A 16980-nucleotide genomic window follows, 5' to 3' on the forward strand; every position below is an offset into this window, starting at 1 on the left:
CAGTTTTGTGGCAAATAAATGGAATTCAGTGAATAATATTGTTTATGGACTTACTGAGGTAAACCTTAAAACAAAGCAAAACAAAAAAGCAAATCAGAGAGCCACATGCATCCACCGGGGATTTCATCCAGCCTGCCACCCAGAGAATAGCTGCCAGCCACAGGGGCCTTGCTGTACGCCTAAAGAATTAGGCATCCTTTGCAGAAGAAAATGATACAAAATTGTCAATTTTATATATAATTTTACTTAGGTCCAGTAGTAATTCTTCTTATGGAACATGTATTTTGATTACAGACCCAGGGACTATAAAACCAAAACAAAAATGCCCCAAATTTTAATTGCCAGCAGTTCAGTAAAACTTGTTCCATATAGCCACAGGGTTAATATGTGCTGCTTGTTCTCTACAACTATAGCACAGCGGCTGAGAGACACTGGGTTTACATTTGGAGCAAGGACAACTTAGATTAGACACTGGGAATAGATTGCCTGGGGCATCTTCAATGCTGGAGGTCTGTAAGAAGGAATTAGATAAATATTTGTCAGAGATGCAATAGATATGGCTAATCCTGCCTTGGTGCAAATGGCTGGACCCCCAGCAGCTTTCCCAGAGTTATGATTGAAAAGAAAAAACTATGTATACAAAGCTACAGCTTAGATCAAAGCTATATATTCAATAAACAATAATCAGAAACTCTTTGCTATTATATTCTTTTGACACCTAAAATTAGTCCAAAACAAAGATTTTAATTGTACTGTTCAGGTTTTAAATTTGTCCTAAACCATGTATTTCCCTGTAAGTAAATACAAAGATAATCACAAATTCTTTAATTTTTTTTGAACAGGGATGCCATTGCCTTATGCTCAGGGTCCACACTAAACATTGAGAATTCCACTAAGGGCAAAATCTTTTCCTTGCATGCAGTGTTCTCAGAAATGAGGTCAGGCATTTCTCAATCCCTGGCAAGAAAACTTTCTGACTCATTACTCTACCACAAAGCATCCAAAATTTCCCCTTGGGTCCCAGTCAAATTGTTCAAATGCTTTGGAAACATATATCTTTGACATCCCAAGAAAGGGAATATAGAAAAGACGTCCTCGTAGCATGAAAGGATTAGTCCTCTTAGATTTGAAGAAGAATGTCTTGCAGTTTCCAAACTATTATTATTTATTAATTCATGCAATGGGTTTCATAAGCACTGAAGTACTTTATGGAATTACAAATTCTACTGTAAAAACACAGATGTGAAAGTCCCGTTGTTATAGACACTGCCACATGTGACCAGTTTTTCTGTAGGACCCAGAAATCGTCACTAATTTGGCATGGGAATGACTGAGCTTCCCCTGCATGATGCTGGGGACTTCCAAATTCCCCAGAGCTTCTCGGCCCTGAGTTTAAGACATCAGGTGCTCACTTCAAGCACTTCGAAGGCCTCCTGCATTTTCACTTAAGGATTGATCCTATATGTTTATGTCCTGAAACTAATGCAGCTCATCCAAGCCTGACAAGCAGTACCCAGTCTTCTGGGAGGTCTGGGGTCCTTTTCTGAAGCATGAAGCCTCCCATTCCTTTTCCTTATGACTAACCAAGATCTGAGCTGGGCCTGTCCATTGCAAAAGCCTGTTGATGCATTTTTACTCCATCCCTCCTTCCACACTCAGACTCTGCCTGGTCAGACGGGACCTCTGAAGGTCCTCTGGTCCAGGCCCTGCTCAGAGTGGGTCCAACCATAAGTCTTCCCTTCTGTTTTTCCTGGGACTCTGGCTTAAATACTAGCTTTGTCCACTTTCACTTTTTTGGTTGCTAATACATGGTTTATAAAAAGACTCCTTAAAGACTTCTTGTAGATAGAAATGGACTAGCGTCTCCCATGGTGGTAACCAAGAGAGCAGGTAACTCAGGTAACTGGCACTGCTACCCACTTATGTCTTTAGAGACCCTATAGACTCTGAGAATGGCTTACACAAGAGGCATCAGAAAAAAAGACTGTGAGGACTCAGGGCTGGTGGGGAGCACGACAGATGGCAACACTGAGCTGGTGATGAATTCATATTCCTACATCGTGTATCCATCTCAAGCAAAGGGAAAAAAATGAGGTAAGCAAGGGCCACTCTCACTGGGTTGGACTGGAGAAAAGTGGAAACCTACCCCTCAATAAAATGGCAACACTAGGAAAAGTTATTAAACATGTAACATTTTTATTAGTGAGAAAGCAGACGAGATCTCCTGCCCTGTGAGGTGCTAAAAAGCAGCCTTACGTCAAGACAACTGGCAAGGAGAAGCTTTTCCAGAGAAGGGAAGCCCTTGTCTGTGTACATGGTTGAGCACCGTCTCCCTTCTTCTGTCTCCTCTGAATTGCTCCTGTAAACTCTAACACTGACTTTGGTACTGGAAGGATAAGGATAAAATGTTTGTAGGATCCCCAAGAGGTCCCAGACACCAGACAAGCCTCTTCAGAAGCATTTGTACACCTAAATGATGACGTTTCTGTTTAAGCTTGAAGTCAATAAATACACTATATCAATTAGACTTAGATCAGTCTGTGATGTAAAAAATGCAGAACTATGCTTACACAATTAGCTGTTTCCAAGCCAAGTTTAACAAGGCATAAGACAGAAGAAAAAGGGCACTGCTTTACTTCTTGCACAGGACTTGTCCTGGAGCTAGAGAGCCCAAGGACCGGAGAGGGCTTCAGGGTCTCTTGCCACCATTTCATACCTCTACCCCCACATGCTGCAAAGGCCAAGCCTTCCATATGTAGCCCCGGTACTGCCACCTCCAGTAACCACATCATGCAGTCTTGTCTGGAAATTTCTTTGACAAAAAGAAAGCTTTCCCAGCCCATTTATTCCATACCGGAAAGCAGTAACAGAAAATCATTTGTTTAGTGCATGATTATATACCAAGGGCAAGTGGTAACAGGCTGCTTTAGAGAAGCTGAAGTGTCATGTTAACATACTATATTCTAATATTAATAATTCGTTTTAATATTTTGTATTTCCTTTTTCTGTTCAGATAAGAATTCAGCAAGCTTTCTCAATCATCTCCCACACTTCAGTTTCTTGAATATTGTGTGCCCTGTCCCTTGCAGCACTTATTCACACATTAGGAAAATATTGACATGGCGTCGTTATCCTATTTGTGCAAAGGTCTCATCTGCTGTTGACACGTCTGTTCCTTTAATCAGTTGTAAGAGTGCCGATGTGTCATACAATCAGTAACAGACATTTATGAGTCCGACCCAGCAGCTCTTAAGTATGCACAGCTCCCATTGATTGAAGTGGGAGTTTTATATGTTTAAGGGCAGCAGGATCAGAGCAGTTCAAGAAAATGATCCCTACCTGCATTCATGGCGGACAAAGTGAAAACTCTTGACTTTCAAAGAGAGCTTCACTTACTGGGACTTCCTACACCATGTTTTTCATCACTTTTTGGCTTTACATAGTCAATTATTATCCTAATTAAGAAAGTGCTTGACTTTTTGTTTTCATTCAGGGTAGCAGAAAAACGTCTTTTTTTTTTTTTTTTTTCAGCATACCACACAGTGGTTCCTGGGAACTCAACCCCTTCCAAGTTTCCAGGATCAGGCCCTAATTTATCTCATTTCAGGAAATCTTGAGACTAGAAAAACTGGCTTTCTGCCAGAAAATGAGACGCATAGATTTTGTTGCTTAGACCAAAAAGATTAGGCCCACCCTCCAGAGCTCCCTGATCAGTTAAAGATGTGCCTTTTCAAGACACTTTTATCCCAAAGCGGCATTAATGTTTCCCCCCCTTTTTAATGCTCTGCATTTGTCATTTACAAAACCTGGCATCTATTTGCTTTCTCTTTCTGAAAGAGCTTTTTTCCTTATTTAAAAAAGTTTAAAAGTCTGCCCATTACCCCTCACTAACACAGAATTGCAGGTGGGGCAGCCAAGTGATTGTAATCCAGCCAGTAACTCACTGAGCTCCTGAGCAGACAAGTCAGACAAAGCTCTCACTGTGAGCTATCCTGGTATCCATTTCTGAAGCGAGGCTTATGGGAGAAAGCCATAAAAACAGGAGTATCGAGCTGTCGTGCATTTCAGCTTCTTCCCCTACTCTTGCAAAAGAGATTGGTCTTGTACTGGACACTGCAGAAGACAGTAGTGGGTGTTTGCTGTGCTCCTAGTGACTTTTAAAGCAACTGAGAGTTTTCAGAAATTTGCATGAGAATGAAATCTCACCAATTTATTACTCCCCTGGTTTTGCTACCTCATGATAAATGCATGAGCCTTACCAAAAGGCAGACACATTATATGTTGTTTGTGTTAAAATGACAGCGATATTCCTCCCACCTTAGGCAACAAACTGAGGTACTTAAAAGCCTCATTTTCCACTTCTTCTTACCTGAGCAATAGATGCAGGTAGACATCTGTGGGGGGCTCCTTGGATTTTTGGGTGGGCTGGATCAGCTAAGAGAAAAGCCCCTCTCTCTGCCCTAACAAAGACAGCTTCACCTCCTAACTTATTTTTGGTGAGAGACTAAATGCTTTAAGCTCTTCCTCCACATACAGACTGGGTTCAGAAGTTTTGCGATGCTGAAGCAAACTAAGGGAGGAAATGGGGCAGATAACGATGAAGGAGTGTCAAATAACAGACTTGCGTATACCATAACAAACAAGGGCTTTCTGGAGGCTGTATTTTATTTCTATGGGGGGTGTGTGTAACTTAGACTTTGTTTAGCTTTTAAACTGCCAGTGAAAGGACAAAACAGGGAGCAACTTAAAGTACACATTCACTTGGGCTCATGTCACCTTCAGCACTGTTTTGGTGCTTTGTTGCTACCTTTTAAGAAGAAAAACTGCCATAAGAATGATCTCAGGGCATAAAGCTTAGATTTGGAAGTGAAGTTTCTCAAAGCTTTGGAGTACGTGTAGTGAAAAATGTGCTTCTGCCTGTTGTGGAGGCGAGGAAGGAGAGCAGTTCAAATGTGGACCTCAGTTTTCTTCGCGTCCTGGCATAGTCAGGGATCTGGGTTTTCATTTAGCCCCGCACACGTCTGTTCAGCTGCTCTCTTCTCTCCTGGGCATGCAAGAAATGGACGGGTTGAGGGGGAGAGGAATTTATTTCATTAACAAATGGAGAGATTTTAATTTTTTTTCTGAAGTGTCACAAAATTAGAAAATGAATGAAGGAAACAGTCATTATGACATCTTGTCATTTCCATTCTGCCTTTCTTCCAGCTCTCATAGGCTGTACTGACATGCAGCTATCTGCAAATCTGTAAGGTATGAATCATCTCACACATTGCCGAGGTGAAACCTGGCAACTATTTAACAGCACCTCTGCAACACTATGGAACATTTTAAGACAGGAAATTAAGAATACCTGAGCCAACTAAAGCCACAGGGGGAAGTTTAGATGGACAGAATTTAATTACCCATGTTGGAATTTGGCCAGGACACCAAAACTTACACCCCAACCCTCCTGTAAAGTGCCATCGGACCTTTAATACTAACAACTGGTCAAAACATCAGCTTTAGATCTGCTCCAAATGAGAACAGCACTAAAAGTCATCTAAGACCTGCTGAGGTATTCATTTACTACTGACTGACAGGGAAGGGTACAACAGACAGAATCACGCAAACCAGCTATAGCACAACAAGAAAAATACCTTTCCTAGCAACACTGGAAGCTTTTCTTTTCTAGAGGTAGCTTAATATTTTTAGGAGAATTTGGTGTATTTTCAGAAATGCATCAAGTGACTTGGTAAAAACCCAACACATTTCATTATCTCAGACGTCAAAATATCCACGTGCTCCCCTTGCAGAGCACCCAAATATACTTCAGTGCTCAGCCTCTTGTTTATTGCCATTTGTAGCGTGGAAAAGAGACACACTATAGTGAATAACTGTGTTGACTTTAAAGGGGAGATTAAAGCCTGAAAGTCTATACTTTCTTACTTCTCACATTATTTTTCTAAAGAAAGCTGTATACTATTTAATGTTTATTTGTGGCGAAGATGAAAAATTCTGTGGGTTATCTTTTCTAGAAAAGAGTAGGATTTCTACAAATCTCAGTTCTTGAAATTCCTTAGGCTGAGGAATTATGTCAGCCCTGAAAAGCATGGGTTCATTATTCACATCGTGTTACTCTGTTGACATAATTCCCTAACAGACTGGGACATGAGGTGTCCCAGTTTGATGCTTCAACCTACCATCACTGCTTTTGCCTTCTGTAAATAGTAAACACTTCTGTGTCTGAGCTCCTGTTTTAAAAAATCCTTTGAGCAGTATATCTGTATAAAAAAGAAAATCTGGGTTAGCTGTGGGCCACAAGCAATTTATCAAGCTGTATTAGTTATGTCTGTGGGATATTTTTCATTATCTGAGGATTATTAATAGAGACACTATATACAGAGTGATTATTCCTTGACTAATAATTGAGATAATATCGATATGAAGCCTAGTTTCATTAACACCTTAGTAAAGAGACTATGATGTGAAGGGTATTTTTTTCCCTCCAGTTTGTAATCAAAAGTTATTTAATAGTAAAATCAGTCTTTACTTATAACAGAGGTTGCGGACTTTGGGAGTTGGCAGAGCCAGCTGCTGGGCTGCTTGGAGCCAGACTCTTTTTGATCTTCATATTGAATGGTTTCCTTTGATCACCTAGACAATAGATCATAAAAGAACAGAGCTTTTACCCATATCTCTCTAAATTTGCAGGTAAATAATGAGATGGTCTGAACTGAGGCTGGAGTGTAAGATTTTTAACAAACAATTCTCCCCTTTGAAGTAGACTTAGTAAAATTAGCATATAAATGAGCAATGCTGCTACATAAAGACATGTGGCTGAAGAAGAGGGATAATTGGACTGAGGGTGTTAGTTTCTAAATGTGGTCGTTTGCTAAATGACCGTCAGTTAGACTACAGGTGTGTTCATTTTGTGAGTCAGAGATGAAATTTGAACAATGGGGTGTGCTCAAGTTGGGTATCCCCGGCCAGCGTGGGCAAGGACTGGAGCTTTCTAGCTGGCCTGGAAAGCGCAACGTTGGGTGGGAGACAGGACAGACACAGGGCATGCCTCTGTGGGCAGAGGTATCCTAACCGATGCTGTGAATTCAGGCTGTGGTCTCTTACACCAATATTTGTCTCTATCATCTCCTAGTATGCAATGCTATTCAATACGCTCATCCATAAATCTCTTCAGAGCTCCGTTTGCCGTGCTGGTGAAGAAGGACCATTATGCTGAAATATCTGCACCTGTGGCTGCTGCCAGGGGCTGCACGGGCTGAACTTACTGAACTCGAAAAGCCAGAACAAGGGCTTAGTGTGGTGGTAGCAAGTTAACATAAGGCTCTTTGAGCCTCACAGCTTTTCATTTCACCAAAATCAGCAGAATTACCTGCCCCAGTGGGAAACTGCCACCTCGTTACAGGGTACCTTGAACTCCCTCCTCTCTGCATGGCCGGGACAGCCTCCCTGGCACCAAAATGACCTTGTCCTTCCATGGCAGGGACACATGGCTGGAGCTCTCAATAGCAGTGCTTCCTAATTTACTACATGAAAAAGAAGTTAAATTAAGTAATAGGCTTTTTTAATCAGCTTTCAACCAAAATTTCTTAGTGTGCTTGAAGGAATCATGCTCAGTTCACTGGGACTTGCTTCTTTATTCACTCTAACAAAAAGCAAACTTGAGATTGATGGGGGACAGTAGATGGAAGGGAGTGTGATCCCAGTGGCACCTGAATAGCCAACAGGATAGTGTTTTCTGTGTGGTACAAAATCCAAGCTCAAATCCCCCTTGTGACTGGTTTGGAGGAAAGACAAAGAGTAAGTTTCTGCGTAGAGCATCAGCATCCTCTGGAGCCGCTCGCTGTCCTCTGGGCCAGGTACTACTGAGATCATCTTTGCCCTTCAACAGCGGATGAGATCACCCTCCTTCCAGTGTAACCTTCATGTAACTCGGAAGGCTGAGGACTGAATCCAGCTCTTTTACATCTTAAGTCAGCGTTAAGGGCAACGTTTTTGCCAAGATATTTCAGTCTCTTGTGAATGCAACCTGAAAAAAGAGGTTCTGTACATCAGAATTTCCCCCATCATAATTCTCCTTTCCTGCCCTTGGAGACCTGTTAGGATAGGACTCCGTACTACCGGTGAGTGCAGCATCCCTCTGGGATCTTTTGCTCACTGCCGGAGCACAGTCAGAGGCTTTTTGAGGAGGTGAAGGTGAGCACAGTGGGCTGCAGCAGGCAACAGGGAAGAGCCAAGGACCTGCTCTGACATGGATGTCTGAAGCAAGAAGGGGGTTTGGGGAGGTTTTGTGGAGGTTGGGGAGCTCTGGGTGGGTTTGGACAAGGAGAGTTTCATTCAGAGCTTTAGAAAGAAGGTGTGGGATGGCAGAAGCTGGGAGTTCTCCAGCTAGCACCTGGGCACGTTTGTGAGAAGGACTGAGGGATGTGGAAATTGTAATGCATGGGTTTGGAAATGGGAGCTTTGGCACAGGAGAGGGGGAGAGCTGGGGCAAGGGCTGGGGTGGAAGGGCGATAGGCACCAAAGGAAATGGATTTATTAAACACCTCTGACTTAGGTGTTGGGTTTGGGGCAGGAGATTCTCCTGCTCCTTTTCCTCTTCCCTCCTCCCCCCTTTTTTTGTTTTTTCTGCTAGCAACAGGAGTAGCCTAGCCCAACTAAACAGAGCTGATATGTTTCAGAAAAATTGATATGAACTTTTTCTGCACTTCTGAAATCTCTCTGTCCTCACCTCTTATATTTATTAGTTCAAATGATTCACCAAAAGTTGACCTGAATTCTCAAACTACTTTTCTTCTGGCAAATAAACTCCTCACTGAAAACATATGTGCCCGTCACTACACTAAATGCACGCAGTCTATTTACTTGCTGTTTGGCTGATGGCTGGCCCCTTCCCAGGAGTACAGAGGAGATGGAAGGCATTAAGAAAAGCCCTGAATATTGCTGGCTGAATAGTCTGCAAAAAAAGGATAGGGATGATAGGAATGAAATCCTAGCACTGTTAAGCGGCACTTGGAAGATTCTGCAACAAAATTTCTATTAAAAAAAATAAAAAAAAATTCAATGGAAGTCACACAAATAAAAGCCATGCACAGCACTTTGAAACCACACCAGCGTGCCTCCATAAATGCATGGGATTTAAAAAAAAAAAAAATTAAAAAAGGACTTTAGTTGTAGGCAATGCACTTTAATGGCTCAGCTCAGTATGGAATAACCTCATGAATACACATTCCAGAACGGGTCTCTCCATCAAATGGAGGAAAGGGGCAGACAGAGCTGCAGATACAGAGGCACAGCATCTGCTAAGACATCACTGCCTGGCTACTGCTCTAGCACACCTACCATCCCCGCTGAGCCTGTTACTCGGTGGCACCCACGCCAGCCTGGCGCTGGCGTAATTCTCTGAAATCTGCGGGCAGAAAGGCCGGGTAATGGGATCACTTTTGTGAAAGCAGGAAGGTGGCAGAGAAGCTGAATGTGGAGCTGCTGTTCAACAACCCCCTTGGAACAAGACGTAGGGGCCCTCGACAAAGCTACTGGGTCGGTTCGAAGTATTTGAAATAGCAGACGGGGTGAGGAGGCAGAGAGTAACGACGGCTTCAAAAAGGGACTGAACTATGCCGTGCCAATAGCCTGATTTGCAAGAAAAATTGTATAAGGGTCTACTTGTCCTTAGGCTAATGCAGTAGCATTAGAAAAAGGGTGTGTTTCTTCTAAATACATTTCCCAGCGCAAAGGGCAGGCTGGTGGCTCAGGCAGGTGGCAGGGCAGAAGAGGGAGTTTTCATTCAGTGGGGTACGAGGTGTTTTAATGATGGGATTTAAATCAGGGGACACCTGCTCTTGGGGCTTCCCTAGAACTGAAAACCTATCTCAAGGGAAGGTGCAGAGAGGAACAGAAAAAGAGGTGCTTTTTTTTTTTTTTTTTTTTTTTTAATCCATATGGGGGAATCCATTTGCTGGTATGGGGAGGGAAATGTTTCACTTAGGAAAAAGGAATAATCATCAAGGAAAGATATGGGAAACATAGAAATCACAGGCTGAAGTCGGCTTAGTAGGAAAACAACTGGGGGTTTGAAAAATTACCAGAAAAGTGATATTCTCAAGAGTGCAAGCAATAGCACAGGCTCCACTGAAAATGACTTAGTTTTGAAAATTAACATCACATCTGTCTAGTTCCAATAATCCTTGTCCATTTTAAAATGGAGCTCATGCCACAAGATATCTGCTATAAATAATCAAATACATTATAACCTGGACATATCCTCTACATCGAATAATCCTGCTATAAAAACTGAGAATAAAGGAATTTGCTGGATGACTAGCACTTAAGAAATTGTTCCCTGGTGGGTTATTTGCAGCCTATTCTCTACTTCAGTAGGAGTTTATGTTGAATAACTCACAGCTGTGGAAATACCTGCACAATGGAATTTAATACTGCTAATAAAGGGATCCAAACTGGCACAGCTCCACTCAAGACTCACTAATGTTAAGACATACAAGTGTCTTGGGTCATGTAAAAGGCTGAGCGGCTTCAGTGCAGAGCTGTGGATGCTCAGGAGGAGGGGTGGTACCAGCCGACGAAGGATGGGACAGGGCAGCTAATGAGATGGGCAGCCCTGCGCTGCTCCTGGCCAGGGCACTGTGTCCTCCCCGTGAGGGGCCACGGACCTGCCGCGAGGCCAGCTGAGCTCCGAAGCCTTTTCTCTTTGGACTGAAAGTGGGGTTCTCAACAGAGTCCTTTTGTGGGAATTTTAGGAAACTGGCGGGTTTTTTAGGAACAACCGAAAGGGAGAAGGACTCAGTCCTGCTTGCTTCGCTCTGTACACAGTGAAGGCACTAAAGCCACCCAGGTACACAACGGCTGCATTACACTCGGGGTTGTTCTCTTCTGGTCACGCTGAAAGCACCAACTGCCAGAAGAGCATCCCGAGATGTGCGCTTGTAACTGGAAAGCCTGAGCTGACAGCTCTTTATGATTTTTTTTTTTTTATTGCGACTCTCTTGGATTAGTCTATTTTCAAATATTGAAGGGAATTGGGGAAGGGAGGAGAGGATAAAGATGGAGTAACGGATGCTTTGGGTGATCTATATCATTCGTATGTCCTTCAAACTACCTCCCTGCAACATTTACAAGCATATTTCTGTAGAGAGCTGGGCAGGACATGATCTGTGTAATTCACTCTGCAGTGTCATGCCTTAGTCAGGAGCCTTGAGCAGGGAACCTCATCAGCCCACCCCTAGCTAGATCAGAGTTGCTTGTATTTGATATTCAACTTTTAGCACCAGCGGTTTTTAACTGTTTGTTTTAAATCAAACCCAAATTTGTAGTGCTTGTGGCTGCACGAAAATCAAATCTGGAAAAAAAAATTATCAAAATATAAGTTAAAATTTCAATACCCTGAGGGAACCGAAAGAAAAAGTGCATTCAAACCAAACAAAAAGGTTCTGGTTTAATAAAATAAAATTTTAAAAAAATCATGCTTTTGTGGATCATTATTTCTGTACATCTATTCTATGTGTTTTATAGCAGCCTGCAGTCACATAGGCAGGCATTTTGCAGTGAAAGTCAAATGGCTGCAGACCTTCCCACCAGGGAGGCACTGGCCTTGAGGAGATCACAAGGTACTTGGATGGAGAGCGAGGTATAGGTGGACGGGTATAACAGTCCTGGAAAAGCTGTGACTGCAGCCAGGCCTTTAATGTGACAAAATGACCCTACTGGTTTTAAGGTAGGACTGTCCATGTGTTTTGTTTATTTTACCTCAAAGGTTATTTCAGGTTTCAAATTAATCCATCTGTTCATGAGTTAAAGGAGATTGTCGCAGTTAAGAAACCAGAACAGTTTTGGCATGGACCTCTGTTATCACAGATGATTAAAAAATAAAATAAATTAATAAAATGAATAAAAATACAATAAAATTAATTTTCCATTTTCCTTTCGAGTCTTGACCTTGCAGCTACGTGCCTACCCTGGTACCTGGCAGTCCCTGCATGAGGCCTATCTCTGGAAGGTTTCCTTCATTACTGATTTCAATTTTCTTCCCCAGTATACAGGCTTTTCTTTGAAACTGCCGTCCTGTAGATTGCCACTTTCTGAAGTGTCAGACTGTTCAAAGGCAACTACCATACAGACCACTCCTTCCTTCCCCAACAGTTCCCCTCCCTACCTGAGAACTGGCTATGCTGTGGGTCTCACAATAAAATCATAGGACTTGATAACTCTGTTTCCATTTTAAAAGCCCACATCCCACTATTACATGGTCTTGAGCTTAAAAATGTTGCCTCCCTGTGGAGTGCCACTGTTCAGTCACTCATTATAAACTGGCCATTAGTATTATTTTTCTCCTCCCTCACAGGAATGCAGCTGACATCTACGGTAAAGCCAAATCCTGCTGCGTGAAATTTGTGAGTTAGGCCCTTCTCAAGGGAGTTCTGACTTAAAAAAAAAGGGGGGGGATATTTAAAAACAATACATTTTCTGGGAGAAAGAAGCCTGATTTAAGTTATATTTTGCTGAGCCCTTAGGCTGAAATAACAGCAAAACTTGGAAGTTTGTTAAACAAAGCCAACTTGAAATTCCCCATCCCTGTCGGCACAGAGGCAAGCAGAAGAGATAGCTGCGATATGCAAAAATGAAATTGTGTTACTCCCACAAAGCTCAGGAACCACAGTAAAAGTTCTTAATCACTGCCCAGGGACACCTTAGCTATAAGCCCAGCTCCTATAAATTGAGCTCCTGTAGTACTGCACACCTGATTCACATTGGAGATTTAAGCACAGAGACAGTCACAGAGCTGCTGAAAAACCTGTATGAATAGATAGCTGTCTCAGTTGCTCACCTTTTGTTATCACCGTTTGGAACACGAGTTGAACCTGGAGGGGAGATTTCAAAGAAAACAGCTGAAAATTCCCTTTCAAAATGGAGTTTGCAGTCAAAGACAGACACAAGGCCCAGTATCCATCACAGTTCCTAAATTTCACACCTTCTGTCTGCTGAATTTGATCTCTCTTGGCAACCCAGGAGCAACCCACCTTGGTTTTGATGGGTTTGTCTGTGTGGAGTACAAATGAGTCCTGTGTTTTGTTTTACACATAGCCAGAAGATGGAAAGTTAAAAACTTTGGGCAAAATGGTAAACAAATTTTCATAAGCTATCAAAGAGAGATGAAAGAAAATTGAATGGAAAAAAACCCTCTCAACCCAGCATCTGAAAGCACCAAACACAGTTCTTAAAAGCTTTTCCAGTACTCAGACCCCCCAAGAGATCACTCAGGGAGGATGAAACTTTATGTGATGAAATGAGAGTTAGTGTCGAATGTGATAAGGAGTGTTAAATGCCTGCTTCATATCAACCATTTGCTAAAACATCTCCTAATGCACTTACAAAGGAGATGCTAGCCTTATACATTATAGCTGTTCAATACAAAATTGTACATAATATCTCAGATGAATTCAGAGCTGTTGAGACAGAGCTATTAATTAAACTGGGGCAATACACAACTTGAGGATCTCCAGAGATCAGACAGAATTCCTTTTAATATAATATAAAATACAGCTCCCTCCGACACTCTAATGACTGTTCTGCATGCCACCTTCCAACCAGCAAGATCCTGGACACCTAAAAAGTATTTATATCATAGAGCACTGTACAAATTAAAACCAAAACCCCCAAACAACAACAAAAAAGCCCCCTCATGAAATCCCCACAACCACACACAGAAAGAAAAGACAACCAACCTGGAGAATTTTGGACTCCAGCTATAAGCTCAGACCTACACGATCCTAAGTTTGAGTGTCCAACAGGAATGGAGGCACACTGGGTGGGCATTTATCTGGGTTAAGCTGAAGCACGTTCTCCTACTAACGTGCAGTAACGGCATTCAGTGCCTGAGTTATGAGGGATGCATTTAGTAACTTATCCAAACTGAAGCTTATCGTTCTCATCCTGCTGCCTCTAAAGTTGATGGAAGCACAATCAGGAGTTTCTTGGGGAGCTGGAGTGCTTGTGCTCTGTTGTGGCTGGATGCTTTTTAGAAAGTTTTTGATTCTGTATGCACAAGTGTATTACTCTCTGATGTCATCTTTAGTGCATAATGGTGTTTTAAAATGTGCTTATGGATTAAGACTGCCCATACACCCATTAAAATTATTTCTTGATGTAAGGGATATAGTTCTTTTATTTCAGAAGTGACTCACAGGGTCATGGAAGAAATGCACCTAGATTGCTCCATCAACTGATCCTAATAAAGCCTCTCCCTTTGAAAGAACTGGTACTAGTCGCCGTCAAAATAACACACTAAATTAGAACAGATTTTAATACTGTGAACAGTCAGTGGAAATTTGTATCTTCTTATGAAACATAGCAGCATGGTCCATAAATTTAGAGACTTCCATAAGCGACTCTTTATCTAAAGGTACCATCTGCCATTCTGCAATGCTGGGGTACCACCAGCCTTCCTAATAGAAGCATAACGATATGCTAGAGTAACATCAGTTCTATGGGACGTTAAATATTCAGTAGCTCCTCTTACATAGTAGAAGATTCAGGCCTTAGCCTTGTATAAAAATACGCTGTCAAAAAAGCTAGAAAAAACATACAAATCATCCAGTCCTATGCAGTAAAACCAGCTACTGGGGTTACTTGTGCCCCAGGGCAGCTTTAATTTGGACGTGCAATATATCACCATAGGGCTACTTGATCAGAGTTGCAGTCTCAGGAAATATTTTCAGGACTATTCAATTTCGATTAGCAGTTTCTCCAGGATATATTAGGCACAAACTGGGTTTCCTTCAATATCAATCATTCATATTTTCTCTTTCATCCTGTCTTTGCTAAAATGGGATTTTCACAGAGGCCATGAAATTGCAAAATTTAGTCTGTTCTTATGGCTGGTTCTCTCTTTTAGGCTCCTTTAACGCTGCTTCGCAGCAAAGGCTGGGGAAGGAACCTCTCTCCACCCTGGTGTTAGAGAACACCCAGTAATGCCCAGTATTTTGCCTTTCCATTCAGTAGTTTCCTTCCCCTCTACCCCCATCTCTTTCTGCACACTTCAAGACTGATTCTCCTTGGCAGCTCTCTGGTAATGGGTACTTCTGCTCCGTTCCCCAAGGATGCAAGTTGGTTACACTTCCCCAATGTGCAAGAGTAGTACCTTCTCCAGAACCAAGATTAAAAATTAGTTGCTTATGACTTTCACAGAGCCCTATGATGCTGCGAGCATACAAATGCTAGCTATACCTCCCAAGGTCCCTTCCAAATTGAATTATCCTACAACGTTATTACATTCATACATACTGATGCAAAGATGACGAGACCTGAGGACACCTTCTTTCTGAAAAGACTACAGAGCTGCAAATACTGCTGCTTCTTTCTTGTTGTGAAAAGGGAGAAAGAAACAGCATGAAGAACAGAAATGTTCTCACGAGGGGCAGCTGGTGAGACCAGTTGGTGACTTATGTGTGTCGGAAGCTCCCTGAGAAGTGGGCTTTGCTGACCCAAGACAAAAAAAAAATCCCCAAACAAAGCAACTCAATAACCAAAACTCACCAGCAACCAGCTTAGTTATCAGTATTCTTACTCAGCCACTTTACTAATTATATGATTCTGCTTTTCTAAGTAAACTCCTGGAATTTCCTCCCTCTGATTTGCAAAGGGGCTTCTCAGGGCCAGTATTTCCCTCAATTTAGCTAAAACAAACAAGAGCTTTCTCTTTGAAAGTATTTCAGCATCATGAGATAAGTTTCCTTCCTCCTTTTGATAATTGCAGGGCTCTCCAGAGAAGTGTCAACAACATTATTTCCCTCCAAATTCTAAGAGTGATACAATGTTCTTGTAGGTGGTGAGATTAGATTACAGCAAAATTAATTGTTGGTTTCAAGCTTTCATTCTTTTGGCAGCAATCTCAGCTCTCATGGACGTGTTACTTCAGCTCACCTGTGATCTTTATTCACCTTTCCCACAGCTCTGCATCAGACAGTCACAGAGCACACAAAACCTGCAGTGTCATTTAACTGCAACCCACAACCGAAAGGCATAAAATGCAGTAGTTAATGTCACCGCTGTACCTGAATTCTCTACCTGTAGGGAGTGTTCCTGAGGACTGGGCACAAGCACGTGGGAAGACACAGGATCACAGGCTCCGTCTTGATGAGTTTACCGTGTCATTTGAAAGACGGTAAGAAAAGCCCCTGCCGCAGCCCAGGGCACGGGGAGGAAGGAAGCAGCAATGATGAGACTGCGTGGTCAGCTCCTGTACATCTCAAACCACTCCATTGAGGAGCCGGGCTATTTGGGCATTTTCTTGTACAAATAAATAAGTGAATGTATAAAATCAGCTAGCTCTGTCTGTTATTCACCCTAACCACAATAGAGTGGATTGATAGCTTGTAGATGGGGTTCTTGAGGAGATATGGAGAAAGCGTCCTTCCAGATTAATTCAAGGACAGCACTCTAAGGAGTCTGTTACCCATTTTTCAAGTGTTCCTATGTTTATTTACTGAAACAACAGGAGTAATATGACATCATAAATCTTTTAAAAATTGAAATAGTAGTGCCAGTCTTGAAAGATTAATAATAAGGAACGCCTTTTAGAGTGTGCTCATGGAAATGTAATATGAATGATTAGTGTTTTTGAACATTAGAATTACAGTGTATAATTGTAACGTTATAGCAGCTATATAGGAGCCAGTGATCCCTTAATGGAATACATTGTGAATTTAATTATTTACATGAAAAAATCAGGGCAGATATAGTCACTGAATAATAGACCTACAGTTTCCTACATCCCGCAAGTGTTACGAAGGAGGAGCATTGCTATCTATGCAGATACACTCAGACCACATTTATTTAGTTTGTTTTAAATTCTACCCTACAGTTGATATCCTTTGTGCTCTAGATCCTACAGAAACCTGGAATATCTTTTAGGCTATCGCAGGAACGACACCTACCATAGATGCCAAAATTCATCAAACGAGGATTTTG

Source organism: Haliaeetus leucocephalus, unplaced genomic scaffold (assembly GCF_000737465.1).
Source record: "Haliaeetus leucocephalus isolate CR32 unplaced genomic scaffold, Haliaeetus_leucocephalus-4.0 Scaffold545, whole genome shotgun sequence".
Taxonomy (NCBI): domain Eukaryota; kingdom Metazoa; phylum Chordata; class Aves; order Accipitriformes; family Accipitridae; genus Haliaeetus; species Haliaeetus leucocephalus.